Source organism: Trichechus manatus, unplaced genomic scaffold (assembly GCF_000243295.1).
Source record: "Trichechus manatus latirostris isolate Lorelei unplaced genomic scaffold, TriManLat1.0 scaffold00234, whole genome shotgun sequence".
In the NCBI taxonomy this organism is placed as follows: Eukaryota; Metazoa; Chordata; class Mammalia; order Sirenia; family Trichechidae; genus Trichechus; species Trichechus manatus.
The window spans coordinates 1,125,132-1,139,094 of NW_004444170.1; the positions used below are offsets into that span (position 1 = coordinate 1,125,132).

Here is a 13,963-nt window from a genome sequence, read left to right on the forward strand (position 1 = left end):
TTTCAGGATTGTTGATTCTCTGTTTGGCTTAGTTTTTCGGATCTTTGTTGTGGAGGGACGGCGTGGTGTTTCTGCCTAGAGCGCCATCTTGCCGGAAGAGTAATATCTGATTTTTGACTTGTCAGGGAGGTAGCTAGACAAGGGGTCTTGGAAAACTATTTGTAAGCAATTTTGAGAGCAGTAATTACCAGATGAAGACTTGTGGTAAAGCCTAAACTAAATCACTTCACTTTTCTTTTCTAAAACACTTTAATGACTCTGAATGACTCTGACAAAGATGGCAAATTTCTTAGCATGGGATTGAAGACTTCCATGATATGATTCTAAACAACATTTCTTGCCCTATCTCTCATTATGGCCTTTCAGGAAACCTGTATTCTGTCCACACAAGACGATGAATTGCCCCCTAAATTCTCTTGTATGTTTATAGGTGCCTTTTTAGGTTTGTTTTTAGGTGCCTTTGGGCTTTTACGGCTACCTCTGTCCAGAGCTCCTTTGCCTTATTTCTGTTTGTTTAAGTGTTTCTCAAATAGCAAAGCTTTTGCAACAGATATCCCATCCAAACAACTTCCATTATTATTATTGTTATTTAGAATTAACCGTGTCTGCCTTCATAATTCGCATGTGCTTCATACACTTTCATGGAAATCATAACTGACTGATTATATTATTGGTAGTTGTCTGTATGTCTGCTTTCCCTACTGAACTATAAACCCACTGAGGGTACAGCTGGCACATTATTTACTTCCCTCTTCCTTAGAGCACTCTGCATATATTAGAGTTTCAATAAATGGTTTCGATGCTTTTATTGTTCTTCATGATAAAACAACCCTAAGCTCTCAAAATGCAAGCCTAAGATTATAAAAAGTGGAGACTGCTAGCAGGACACTGTTTCTAATCTTCTCATGCACACTGACTCCCACCACAGTCACTGTCTTCCAGGTATGAATCGACAAGGGAGCCAAATTTGGCAGCTTCCTCTTATGCCTAGAACATCCATGGCGCCTAAAGGGATGATGCAGGATTCAGGTTAGACAAGGAGAAAGTTTGTCCTGTGTCAATGAAGGAATGAGGAGAGGACAACAGAGCCTGTTAGAGATGAGACACATGAGTCCAGTCCAAGCTAGAGGGATTCGAGAGAGGGTCATGAAAACGTCCAAGACTTCAGCAAGTCAAGCATTAGGGATTAACCAAAGTTCACACAGAAAGGACCACTTGGGAGAGGCCATGGCAAAGTCTGTCCTCTAAAGCTTAAGGACTAAATGTCAGGCAACTGCTCAGAACTCAAGCGTGGGAAATGGCTCAGGCAGACAAGTAATACGATGAAACAGTCGAGAGACAACTGTGACAGGATTTTCTCTGTGGGAAAGTCCTTTGAGGCCTCTCGTCTTTACCCTTCAGCTCTGCTCAACTGATAGAGGAATGAAGTCAGAGCTGAGAGTGGCTTCAGCCAGTTAGGACACTTTTTCCTTCCCTAGACTGGAGAGCTATCACATGTCACCCTGGAAATCTCCTTCTCATGCCCTTTTAGTTACAAAATTAGTGAGGGAAGGCTATGGTATTCAAAATCTTGCCTGCAACAAAGTAGGCTGGATCTTCGTCAGTCACTTAGAAAACTAAACCACCAGATCTAGTTCTTGTTCCTAATCTTTTGCTCTATCTAGTTCCTGGTTATGTTGTTTTACTATTGTTTGTAAAGACTAGTGTCTGAGGTTGGGTAATAGGAAAAAAAGAGAAAAAATTCTTAGCCTCTTATATTATTTGGCCATTCAAAGCAGCTAAAGTTGATAGCTGTTGTTAGGTGCCATTGAGTCAGTTCCGACTCATAGCGACCCTACGCACCCCAGAACAACACACTGCCTGGTCTTGCACCATGTTCACAATTGTTGTTATGCTTGAGCCCATTGTTGCAGCCACTGTGTCAATCCATCTGGTTGAGGATCTTCCTCTTTTTCACTGACAGTCTACTTTACCAAGCATGATGTCCTCCAGGGACTGATCCCTCCTGACAACATGTCCGAAGTATGTAAGATGTAGTCTTGCCATCCTTACTTCTAGGGAGTATTCTGGTTGTACTTTTTCCAAGACAGATTTCTTCATTTTTTTGGCAGTCCATGGTATAGTCAATATTCTTCGCCAACACCACAATTCAAAGGCGTCAATTCTTCTTCGGTCTTCCTTATTCACTGTCCAGCTTTCACATGCATATGATGCTATTGAAAATACCATGGCTTGGGTCATGCACACCTTAGTCATCAAGGTGACATTTTTGCTTTTCAACACTTGAGAAAAGTCTTTTGCAGCACATTTGCCCAATGCAATGCACCATTTGATTTCTTGACTTCTGTTTCCACAGGTGTTGATTGTGGATCCAAGTAAAACGAAATCCTTGACAACTTCAATCTTTTCTCTGTTTATCATGATGTTGCTTATTCGTCCAGTTGTGAGGATTTTGTTTTCTTTATGTTAAGGTATAATCCATACTGAAGGCTGTGGTCTTTGATCTTCATCAGTAAGTGCTTCAGGTTCTCTTCACTTTCAGCAAGCAAGGTTGTGTCATTTGCATAACGCAGGTTGTTAATGAATCTTCCTCCAATCCTGATGCCCCTTTCTTCATCATCTAGTCCAGCTTCTCAGATTATTTGCTCAGCATACAGATTGAATAGGTATGGTAAAAGGATACGACTCTGATGCACACCTTTCCTGACTTTAAACCACGCAGTATCCCCTTGTTCTGTCCGAAAAATAGCCTCTTCATCTACAAGTTGACAGCAGGCATGGATATTTATCAGTATTTCGTTGTTGTATTAAAAAAATAAGATATTCTCTGTAAACACATAGATTTGTATAATAAATACATGCTCAGCTAATACTCCAAGATTGACAATAAAGAAAAGAAAAATAAATGCAAGATGATATTAAATTTTTGGATCACTGACCATTTTTTCTCTGAGATGATTTTTGGTAATACATATTAAGACACTGTGAACAATCTTTTCTCCTTAATCTTGAGTTAAGATCAAGTCTTATTCTCACCAATTTTAAGAATCTAAAATGTGTCTACAATGTATTCTCACAGTTCTGAAACACTCGATACACTGCTTCATACCTTATTCACCCAGATAGTAAGAGACTCCAGCTACATGACTGCCGTCCCATGTTAGGAGTTGAAGCCATCTCTAATGTCACCATTCTAGACTGCAGGTGAAAAGAGCAGTAGCCTTTGGCACCTCCTGATGACTCTGAATCTCATTAGCAGCTCATGTGTCTCACTGCTCAACTACTGCAAACCTAGCTAGACCTCATGCCATGGATTGAATTGTGTCCCCCCAAAATATGTCTCAACTTGTCTAGGCCATGATTCCCAGTATTGTGTGATTGTCCACCATTTTGTCATTGGATGTGCTTTTCTTATGTGTTGTAAATCCTGTCTCTATGTTGTTAATAAGATGGGATTAGTGGCAGTTATGTTAATGAGGCAGGATACACTCTACAAGATTAGGTTGTGTTTTAAGCCAATCTCTTTTGAGATATAAAAGAGAGAAGCAAGCACAGAGACATGGGGACCTCATATCACCAAGAAAGCAGCACTGGGAGCGAAGCACATCCTTTGGACCCAGGGTTCCTCTGCGGAGAACTTCCTAGTCCAGGGGAAAGTTGATGACAAGACCCTTCTCCCAGAACTGACAGAGACAGAAAGCCTTCCCCTAGAGCTGGCACCCTGAATTCAGACTTACTTCTATCCTACTAGACTGAGAGAATAAATTTCTCTTTGTGAAAGCCTTCCACTTGTGGTATTTTTGTTACAGCAGCACTAGATAGCTAAGACACCTCACATAAGCACAAATGACCGTTGGGCTCAGGGCTGCAGCTGCTATTTTCCCAGCCATTATGATCTATGGCTGTACCACTTGCTATCACACATGTCATCACATAAAGCAAGCTCCCTCAGCACACAGAGCTCTGGCTGGAGGCCCAGGAGCATCTTGAGCTTTCTTTTGGAAGCCAACACTCTTACTTCCCCACTTGGATATCTCTGAGATAATACACTCATTACAACACAAACTTTAGAGTCATGCCTACCTGGATTTAAATCCAGTTATGCCTCTTACCTTCTGGGTGACCTCAGGCATTTACTCAACCCACCTGAACTTCAAAGGCTTCATCTGCATAAATAATCATAAGTACTATTGGAGGCACTGTTGGTTTTCTCTCAAACATCCATTTTTCACTTTCCTCATCCAAATTGATTTCAATTTTGTCTGATATCCACTTCTATCCTTTGCATCCCAGCTGATTTAGGGAAAGCTGATTGCTACCCCATCCACAGCTCCAAGTCTGGGTATATATGTATATATATGTGTGTGTATGTAATTTATTTATTTAATATATAATATACATACTATGTATATTTTGCATATATAATATGTAATATCTATGCAGTGTCCATATATACCGTATTTTATCTATTTACCTACTATGTTAGAAAGCTTCCAAAAATATTAGCATTTTCCAACTTCACAGTGATGATGAGAATATTGCCTCATTGTATGGTACACTATTGAAGTTTGCAGAATACTGAATGGTTTCCATTTGTCAAATGATGTGCAATGCACTGGGAATACAAAATTGAATAGAACTTTGTCCCTGACTTCAAGCAGTTTACAGTCAGTCTAACTGAGGAACCAGATAAATAAACACATCACTGTGCTGCAGGAGAAGTGCTGTGATAATAAAGGTATACCCAGGAAGCCCTGATTGCACAGGAGGTGGCATCTAGTCAGACTGTGGGGTCACGACAGCAGGAAAGGCTTCCTGAAGACAGTGATGAGTAAATACTCAGGAAAAGTGGTTACTGAGAAGAATGGGGAGATTAAGTAAGAACCCTGGGGAATACAGAAATTCAACAGACAAGTAAAAAGAAGTGTCCTCAAAGATGACTGAGAAGGAGTGAGCAGAGTGGCCCAGAAGTGAAGGGGACAGGAATTTTAATAAAGAACGGTGTACTAAGCAAAGGGAAAAGTGTGTAAATCCCACCTTCATTGCTAACTGCATGGTGAGGATCAGCATGAACCCAGTTCCCAAAATGTGGAGACAGATTCAGTCCTCACCTTTCCACTTCTCGATCCTAGTCACCAGCTGTCCAAGTGGGGCTTTCCTTCTGACCTGAGCCACCCAGAGCTACGTCAGCACTCACAAGCCAGAGAGACACTTTCCTTCAGACCAACCTCACGCAATATTGTCTGATCCTGGCCACCTGGAGCTGGGTCAGAACTCACAAGTTAGATGGACATGTTTTTTCAGACTGCCAAATAGGCAGACACCAGCCCCTGCTGGCTCTCACTACCCCTGAGGGTTCACTGATTTGCTGGAATGACTCGCAGAAGAATCTCATGGAGAGTATACCATACTTACAGCTACAGATATATTACAACCAAAAAGGATACGAAGAGATGCAAAGGATGAATGAAGCTTCCACATCCCAAAGAGGGACACCTTACCCTCTCCCGTGCATGGTCTACCAACCAGGAAGCTCATCTGAGCCTTAGGGCTCATAGCTTTTATCAGCCTCACCACCTGTCTATGATAGATTACCTCATGCCTCTTGAGGCTAGTCAATATCAGACTCCCAGCTGGCCCCTATTGGTCTAGTCCTTGACCACTCATTAGCCTCAGGAGATGGTCCAGCACAAAAGAAGTGAGAATAAAGGCCTAAATGCTTTCTGCAAGGTGATTCCATGCCTCACTAAGAGGAAAGGGAATTTTCATGAGAAAGTTGCTAGTGTTGAGAACAGTTAAGTGGTAAATTATGATGTTGCAGAAACATGTCCATTGGCTTTTGCCATGTGAAAATCAATGATGATTTTGAGGACTGTTGCTTTAAGATACCATTCACTAAATAACCAGACCAATCTCAGTTCCTCTGGTATTTGTAGCAACTCATATTAAATATGTTTGGAAAATCCAAAACATCCAAATATTAACAGGAAATGTTATTTTAGACCAGTTTATGTCCAGATTTTTTTTCATTGATTATATATTGTGTTTAGGAAAAGTTCCAACAGATTCTTTCTGAAAGTTTCCAGTTGTGAAATAAACAGGGCATAAAACATCATGAGAGAATTTATATGAAAGTTCAAATGTCTCAGAACACATGATAATCTACTAAAAAGTATAAATTAAGTTCAATGCATGGTGCAGTAGAAACAGTAGTTAATTATACCTTATTTTCACTTGTTCCATTGGTAAGAGTTTTTACTTGTTATGTTATCGCCCCCTTCTAGCCATTCTAGCAAATATATATAATTTGCTTATTAGTATATGAGCCAAATCAGCATTCCACAAATTATTGGCACACTCTTAGTAATAGTAAAGGCTTGCACTAAGCAGTGCCAATGACTTTTGAAATAAATTATTCCCTTGAATACTAATCTAGCAAAAAATCACAGAGGCTTTAGGAAATGGAGATCCTAGAGAAATGCTTCTTGTAATAAGAGCCCATTTAGTATTTGTTGCTTTTCAAGAACCTACTATGTATTGATAGAAGATACCAGAAGAGTAGAAGAGGACACATTACTTCCTATGTAGCATCTTTACACTACACCCTGAGGAGAGTTATCATGACTGGCAGACACTATTTATTAGAGTAAGTCTAGATAAATCAGAGTTGAGGGAAGCAATTAAATATATAAGTTTTCCTTATTGATAATTACAGTGTGTTGAAATGATTAAAAAAACAATGAATTACTTATATTTTACCCTTTGAAATTTTCTAAGAACTTTTAATATTTATAGAGATTCTAGTGATATGTAAACCATTTGAAGGCATATTATTCTAGTTAATTTGAATCTTCACTATGATTCTTCTCTGTAAGTCAGTAAAAATATAAGCCATAGTTAAATAGTGGTCTTTAGTTACAATAATCCAGAAAAAAATGAAAAATTTGTTAAAAGAAAGTTGTACCAAATGGGATAAAAATAGTCATTAAAGAATATATTAGTAAGCACTAATTGGCATAAGAGATGACACAGATCCAGCTCAAAGTGACATCCTGGACTATTTTTCCTTCCACAATTAATGAGTAAATAGTAGATATGAAAAACAACAAATGAAAATACGGAAAAGAGTGTGAAAGCATTAAGATTAGCCACAATATTTTAGATATTTTCCTATACAATATATCATATGATATATGTGTATAGTTATAAAAGGGTGTGCCATTTACAAATCTACTTTTTCTCCTTAAGATAACATTATGATTCTTTCTACATAAATATATATAATTTGTGAAGTCTGTGTACTATCCCATTGAATGCATACGTGTTGTTGTTAGATGCAATCAAGTTGTCTCAAACTCATTGTTTGGTGCCGTGGAGTCAGTTCATACTCATAGTGACCCTGTGTACAATAGAACGAAACACTGCCCAGTTCTGCACCATACTCATGATCGTTGTCATGCCTGAGCCCATTGTTGCAGCCTGTGTCAATCAATCTCCTTGAGGGTCTTCCTCTTTTTCACTGACCCTCTACCTTACAAAGCATGATATCTTTCTCCAGGGACTGGTCCCTCCTGATAACATGTCCAAAGTATGCGAGATGAAGCCTTGCCATCTTTGCTTCTAAGGAGCATTCTGGCTTTACTTCTTCCAAGGCGGATTTGTTTGTTCTCCTGGCAGTCCATGGTATATTCAATATTCTTCACCAACACCATAGTTCAAAGGCATCAATTCTTCTTTGGTCTTACTTTTTCACTGTCTAGCTTTCACGTACATTCATATACCGTTACTTATTTAACCAATGTCCAGTGTTGCAAATTGGTATTACTTCTGATATTTTGAGAAATTTTATGGTAAACCACATTATGTTAAATATTTTTTGAATACATGTGTTTATTTCCTTAGGATCATCAATTTCCCAGAAGTTAAATTTATGTGCTTCTTAAAGACTTTTTAAATGCACATTGCCAATTTGTTCTCTTAAAAAAAAAAAAAAAAAAAAAAACGGTTTGGGAAGAAGCCTTTCAAAAGTACTCTATGAATTTATGCTATAACATTTTAGCTCTTTTTATTTAGATCCAGTTCATCACCACCTTTTCCATGAACTCTGAGCTTATATTTCTATTTAGTTCTTGCTCTTATCAATGTGTTGTTCACACATTATCTATACCACTAGGTTAAAAGCTACCTGAGGCAATGATTTATATCATATTAGTAAGTATCCTCTCTGTTACAACTTATAACTCATTATAAAAATATATCTACATCTTGTTTTTTTTTTCCTTGGTACAAATAAAATACTAGGACACATTAAGAGGCTCCTTTAACACTTAAATGGAGTCTACGGGTGGCGCAAATGGTTAAGCACTCGACTACTATCCAAAAGGTTGGAGAGTCAAACTCACCCAGAGGCACCCAGGAGGCCTGGCTATCTCCTTTCCAAAGGTCACAGCCTTGAAAATCCTATGGAGCAGTTCTACTCTGCACAGATGGTGTTACTATGAGCTGGAATTGACTCAATGGCAACTAATAAGAACAACAACACACTTAGACCAATACCTGACTATCAGTTTTTGGCTTGCAGGTTGCTGTGATGCTGGAACTTTTTCCAACACCAGCAGGGCCACTCATGGTGGACACGTTTTAGCAGAGTTTCCAGACTAAGAGAGACTGGCAAGAAAGACCTGATGATTGACTTCCAAAAATTAGCAATGAAAAACCTGTGGATCACAGCAGAATATTGTCTAGTATGGTGCTGGAACATGAGACCCCTAGGTTGGAAGATACTCAAAATGCACAGTGGCTGCAACAATGGACTTGAGCAGACCAATGAGGACGGCAGAGGACTGGGCAGCATTTTGTTCTGTTGTATCCACAGTTACCATGAGTCCGAGCTGACTTGATGGTAACTGACAGCCACACACTTAGAATGGCCATCAGAACACGTCCTGATGGGAAAATTGTTTTGATTTTTTTTTTTCTTTCGAGACTGACTGATCATCTCCAGCTCTTTGTGATCTAAATTTCATAAAATTATCATTTACTGTCAATGTAACAGTAAAACTCACCCTCCTTGGTCCTCATCAAAATTCATATGCATTACATTCTTATTCATATTCTCTCAACCAGTACATATTTAGCAATTTATCTAAAGAACAACTAAAATGTGATATAACTCATTTTTTTTCCCTTAAAAATACTTTACAGAATTATATTAATCTATTTCAAATACCTGGTGAATCTCGTATTTCACTAGGAGGTAAACAGAGGGCTGCATTTCATTTATTTGAAACCTCACTGGGGGTTGTTAGTCTGGGCAGTGTGACCACGTTTGAGGTGTGTGTCTACATATCCACTGGCTTGTTAGGACACCAAATTTTCAGCGTCTTGAAAGATTCTCTCCAAATTGTGGGGGCGAAGAAATCCAATATGTGGTTATTAGGACTTGGAACATCTTGAAAAAAAGCAAAAGAAAAATTTCAAGTGTTTCATGACCAGCTTGCTCCGGGTTTTGAAATCATATTTCCTTCCCTTGAGCAACTCGCTTCTTGGAGTCCAGGTCCAGGAGGGCTACCTGTGCTGCTGGAAGCTCCACTTCAAAACATTCTCCTTAGTCTGAGTCCACTCACACAGTCTGCAGACAAAGAAGAACACTTTGAAATTCAGGCAGCTCTGCTTCAGACTCGGCTAAAGCAACTTGAAAAGGAGAATTTCCATTCAAAATGGTTTTCACAGATGAGAGATGAACTTTTTCCAGTGTTGAAGGAGAAGGCAAGCGGCTCCGTGTCAATTCACAAATTTTCTAACTTTCAAAATATCTGCTTTTTTTACCCTTCTGTTAATTTGAAAGGCTGAATAGCATGCCAGGGCAGAAACACACAGATCCTAAAGCCCTTGGGAGCTGGGGGATCAGGGATTCAGTCTTATGTGAGTGAGGTGAGGCAAACCATCGCTGAAATCCCCCATGGAACACAGCGGGATGGAGCAGTGGCACTGGCTCTGAACACCAAGGTGAAAACACAGCCGAACATGGGTGAGTGCACAGGGCAAAGTGTATTACAGTTACAGCATCGCCACTTTCCCCTTCAGGAAGTACTCTGGGAACTCTGCTGCGAGGGAAAGGGATTAATTCAGTATATTCTCACTTGTTCACTCCCTGCCCTTGTTCTACTCATTCTTGAATCTGCCACAACCTTGATCTGACCCAGATATGAATAGGATAAAAATAGCCAGAAGGCAATTCAATAAGCAGTGTAATATCTACTGGTATTCGGCAATTACAGCATTTATCCAATCCCAGCCTGCTGAGAATCTGTACCGTTTTTTAAATAGATCTAAAGAGGAGCTTCTAGTACAAGCATCTGACTACGTCATTCTACTATCTTTCTAGGCAGTAATATCTGGATGATTTTATGTGAGCATCTAAATTGTGGCATAGTGGTTAAGAGCTCGGCTGCTAACCAAAGGGTTGGCAGTTCGAATCCACCAGCTGCTCCTTGGAAACCCTATGGGGCTGTTCTACTGTGTCCTATAGGGTCCCTATGAGTGGGAATCAACTTGATGGCATTGGGTTTGGGTTTTTTTTTTTGATCAAATCCTTTTACATGCTTTAACACAACTTAATCTTTAAAATAACTTCATATAGTAATTATTATTTTTATTATTTTAATTCCACACATGAAGAAACTGAAGCTCTGTGAGGTTAAGTAATTTACTCAATGTTACAAAGCTAATGAGAGTCTTCGCTTGGACTAAACTCACATCTTTAAGTACTTTACTCCTTTACTATACAGTTGCTTATCTACCAAAACTATCTTTAACTCTAGCTCTTTGGCTATTTTCCTAAAATAAAGATTGAGTCATGCTATTTCTTGTAAAAATGTTCACTGCCCATCTCCTCTAAGACCTTGAGAATAAATTTACCATCCTTAGAATGTCATCTAATACCTTTCCTAACCTGGTCCCACCTGACCCTCCAAACTTATCTTTCTCTATTTCTTGTCTATTAAGATTTGGCTCAAATGCCACCTTCTCTAAATCTCTAAATTCCTACAGATTCGCTAATCAGAATGAGTGTTAGTAGCATGTATAGTTCATTAGGCTTTAGCACAGGGCTCGCTGTTTGGATGTCTGTCTCCCTTCTTGGGTGCGCCGTATGAAATTCTGACAGCAGGTGTTATCAGCTTGCATTTCTTCACTGTGTCTCCTCTGTACCTGAGATGGTGCTTTGTTGTCTCATTCAGAGGACACAGGGAAGGCTGAATAAATAAATGGATGGATGTTGCATAAATGAATAAGTATTAATCATTTACTTCCTTCTTTGGATATCAGAACGTCAATTTTCCATTTTCTTCCAAATAATCTTCTGCAGCTCTGAACTTAATTCAAACTCTCACTAACCCTTTTGAACTCTGGAATGCATAGCTGGACACTATTGAAAAAAAAAATCAGTTTAACCAGTGCTAAGAGTAAAAAAAAAAAAAAAAAAAACCTTGATTTCTACCAATTAGATTAAAATTTTAGCTTGTCAAAATTATATTTAATATTCAAATGTGTAAAATATGGGTAAAAAAAAAAAACACTGCCGTTGAGTTGATTCTGACTCATACCCTACAGGACAGAGTAGAACTGCCCCATAGGGTTTCCAAGGAGCAGCTGGTGGATTGGAACTGCCGACCTTTGGATTAGCAGCTGAGCTCGTTACAACTGTGCCACCAGGGCTCCAAAATATTGGCTATGCAGGGTCAATTCATAAACCATTATTTATTTATTCACTCAAAATTTAGGTCCAAAAAACAGCGTTGGAAGACTGAGAGTAAACACTGAAAAACAAGAATGAAAATTTCTGTAAAACCTAGGGCAACTCAAAGTCAAGGGAAAGTGAGCAGAGAGTTAAGATGGGCCAGGACTGAGTCTGCACCTCAGGTGTCCTGCTTACTTGGCCCTGCACCTTCCAGCCAACAAAGAGGGGACTAGGGTTAGGTACTGGATTAAAGTATACATAAATAAAATCCAACCAGTTGTATGGAACAAAAAATAACTGTCTCTAAATAGCCTCATGAAAAGGACACTGAGCAAGGTAGTGAATACTACTCCTAACCACATCCTGATGTATAGAGAACAGTGAGAACATTTATGAGGGTTTCTTAAAATGTTTCCTAATGTTGACAGATGTGCTGATGTCAGATTGGGGCTCAGTAAAAGACATGAGAAGGGTAGGGACCAACACAAAGCCATTTGAAACAGGTTCTATCTGTTAAATTATGTATAAAGAATAGAGTTCGGTTACTATGAGCACTTGCGTTATGCTTTTGTTTTGTTTCTGTATTAAAAGTCTGCAAAATGTCATCATGTACTGCAGTCATTGTTGGATCAGTTGCCTGCTTCCTGTAAGCAGGGTTATTACTGATCCAGGCTTAGTCCTTGGACCACTTCCCTCCTCTGTACTCACCCTCTTGGTAACCTCATGCCTTCTCATACCTTTCAGTACCGCCTATCTGCTGATGATCCTCTCATCTAGATTGTTACTCTGGACCTCCGGACTCACATATCCAACTGCGTACTTGACCACTCAATTCAAAGTCTGATAGCCAAGTCATAATGAATATATCTACCTGAACGTCTGATCTTTCCATATCTTCCCCAAGTTTCCTTTCTCCTCCTCACACTATAGACATTCAACTCATCAACAATTGGAATGGATTTTACCTTCAAAATATATCCATAATCTGACCATTTCTTAGCCCTTTAACAGCACTCTGCTCTTATCTGGATAAACATGATGGCCTCCTGCCTGGTCTCTCACTGCCCTCCTCGTATCCTTGTTTGCTACATTCTATTTTCACCCTAACAGCCAGAGAAATCATTTTAAAGCATAAATTAGGTCACATCACACCTTTGCTCAAGACTCTCCAATGGTTACCTGTCTCACTGACAGTAAAGCTAGAATCTAAAAAGGTCCTGCAAGTCCATACAATCTTACTCCTGTCCTTCTCTATCATCCTCTTTGACCACTTTTCACTCACACTCTTTGTTCTGGCAGCATTGTTTCTTGTTGTTCTTTGAACACACCAGAACCTTTGAGCTTGTATGCCCTCTGCCTAGAATCCTCAGATATTCTCAAGGTTGACTTCCTTTCCTCTTTTAGGAGTTTGGTCAAATGTTACTGTATCAGTGACATTGCAGCTTCTATACCCGGCCATACTTGAGCTCCCTTCTCTTTTATTCTCCCCCAAGGCACTGGCCTCAATAGCAAGGTATGCATATCTGTGTATATAGATCTATGTCTATAAATCTATACACATATATTATACACACATACGCACAATGAAGTCCTATATCGAGGAGAGCTTTATCGTCCATTCTTGCTGCAGTCAACTGGAGATAATTGCCTCAAACTGTGGTTCTTAAAAATATATTCCTCCCTACCCCCACTCTCTGGAGCCCTGGTGGTGCAGTGGTTAAGAGCTACAGTGTGCTATGGCTGCTAACCAAAAAAAAAAGTTGGCAGTTCGAATCCACCAGCCACTCCTTGGAAACCCTATGGGGCTGTTCTTCTCTGTCCTGTAGAGTCGCTATGAGTCAGAATCCACTTGATGACAATGGGTTTGGTGGTTTTCGACCCCCACCCTCACCCGGCGGCATCGCTTCGTCAGGGAACTTACTTGGATAGTAAATTCTCTGGCTCCACCCGAGACCAACTGCATCAGAAACTCTGGCTATGGGGTCCTGCCCAAAAGTTTGAGAACCGCTTGTCTAAAGCTTTATCTTGACAACATCCTTGAGCCTGTTTCTAGGCAGTGGGAAAATGTGCCAGGATCAGTCAGAAACACGGGCAGTGGGCAAAGGAGAGGGAAGACCAGGAGTCTCCGGTATCGGGAAACCTTATTCATTTCTTGGTCTGACGTTGGCCAGCTCGTCATATTCTGACTCTCAGCAGGTTAACATTTGAGAGGGTGTTTCTCTC

General features: G+C 39.7%; 1 protein-coding gene across 1 annotated transcript in view; it reads right to left on the bottom strand.

Annotated features, from left to right (window-relative positions):
• The window catches only part of LOC101344436 (CUB and sushi domain-containing protein 1-like), a 1,691,327-nt gene that overhangs the window by 817,358 nt on the left and 860,006 nt on the right, over window positions 1-13,963 (bottom strand). The gene's annotated exons all lie outside the window — the stretch shown is intronic.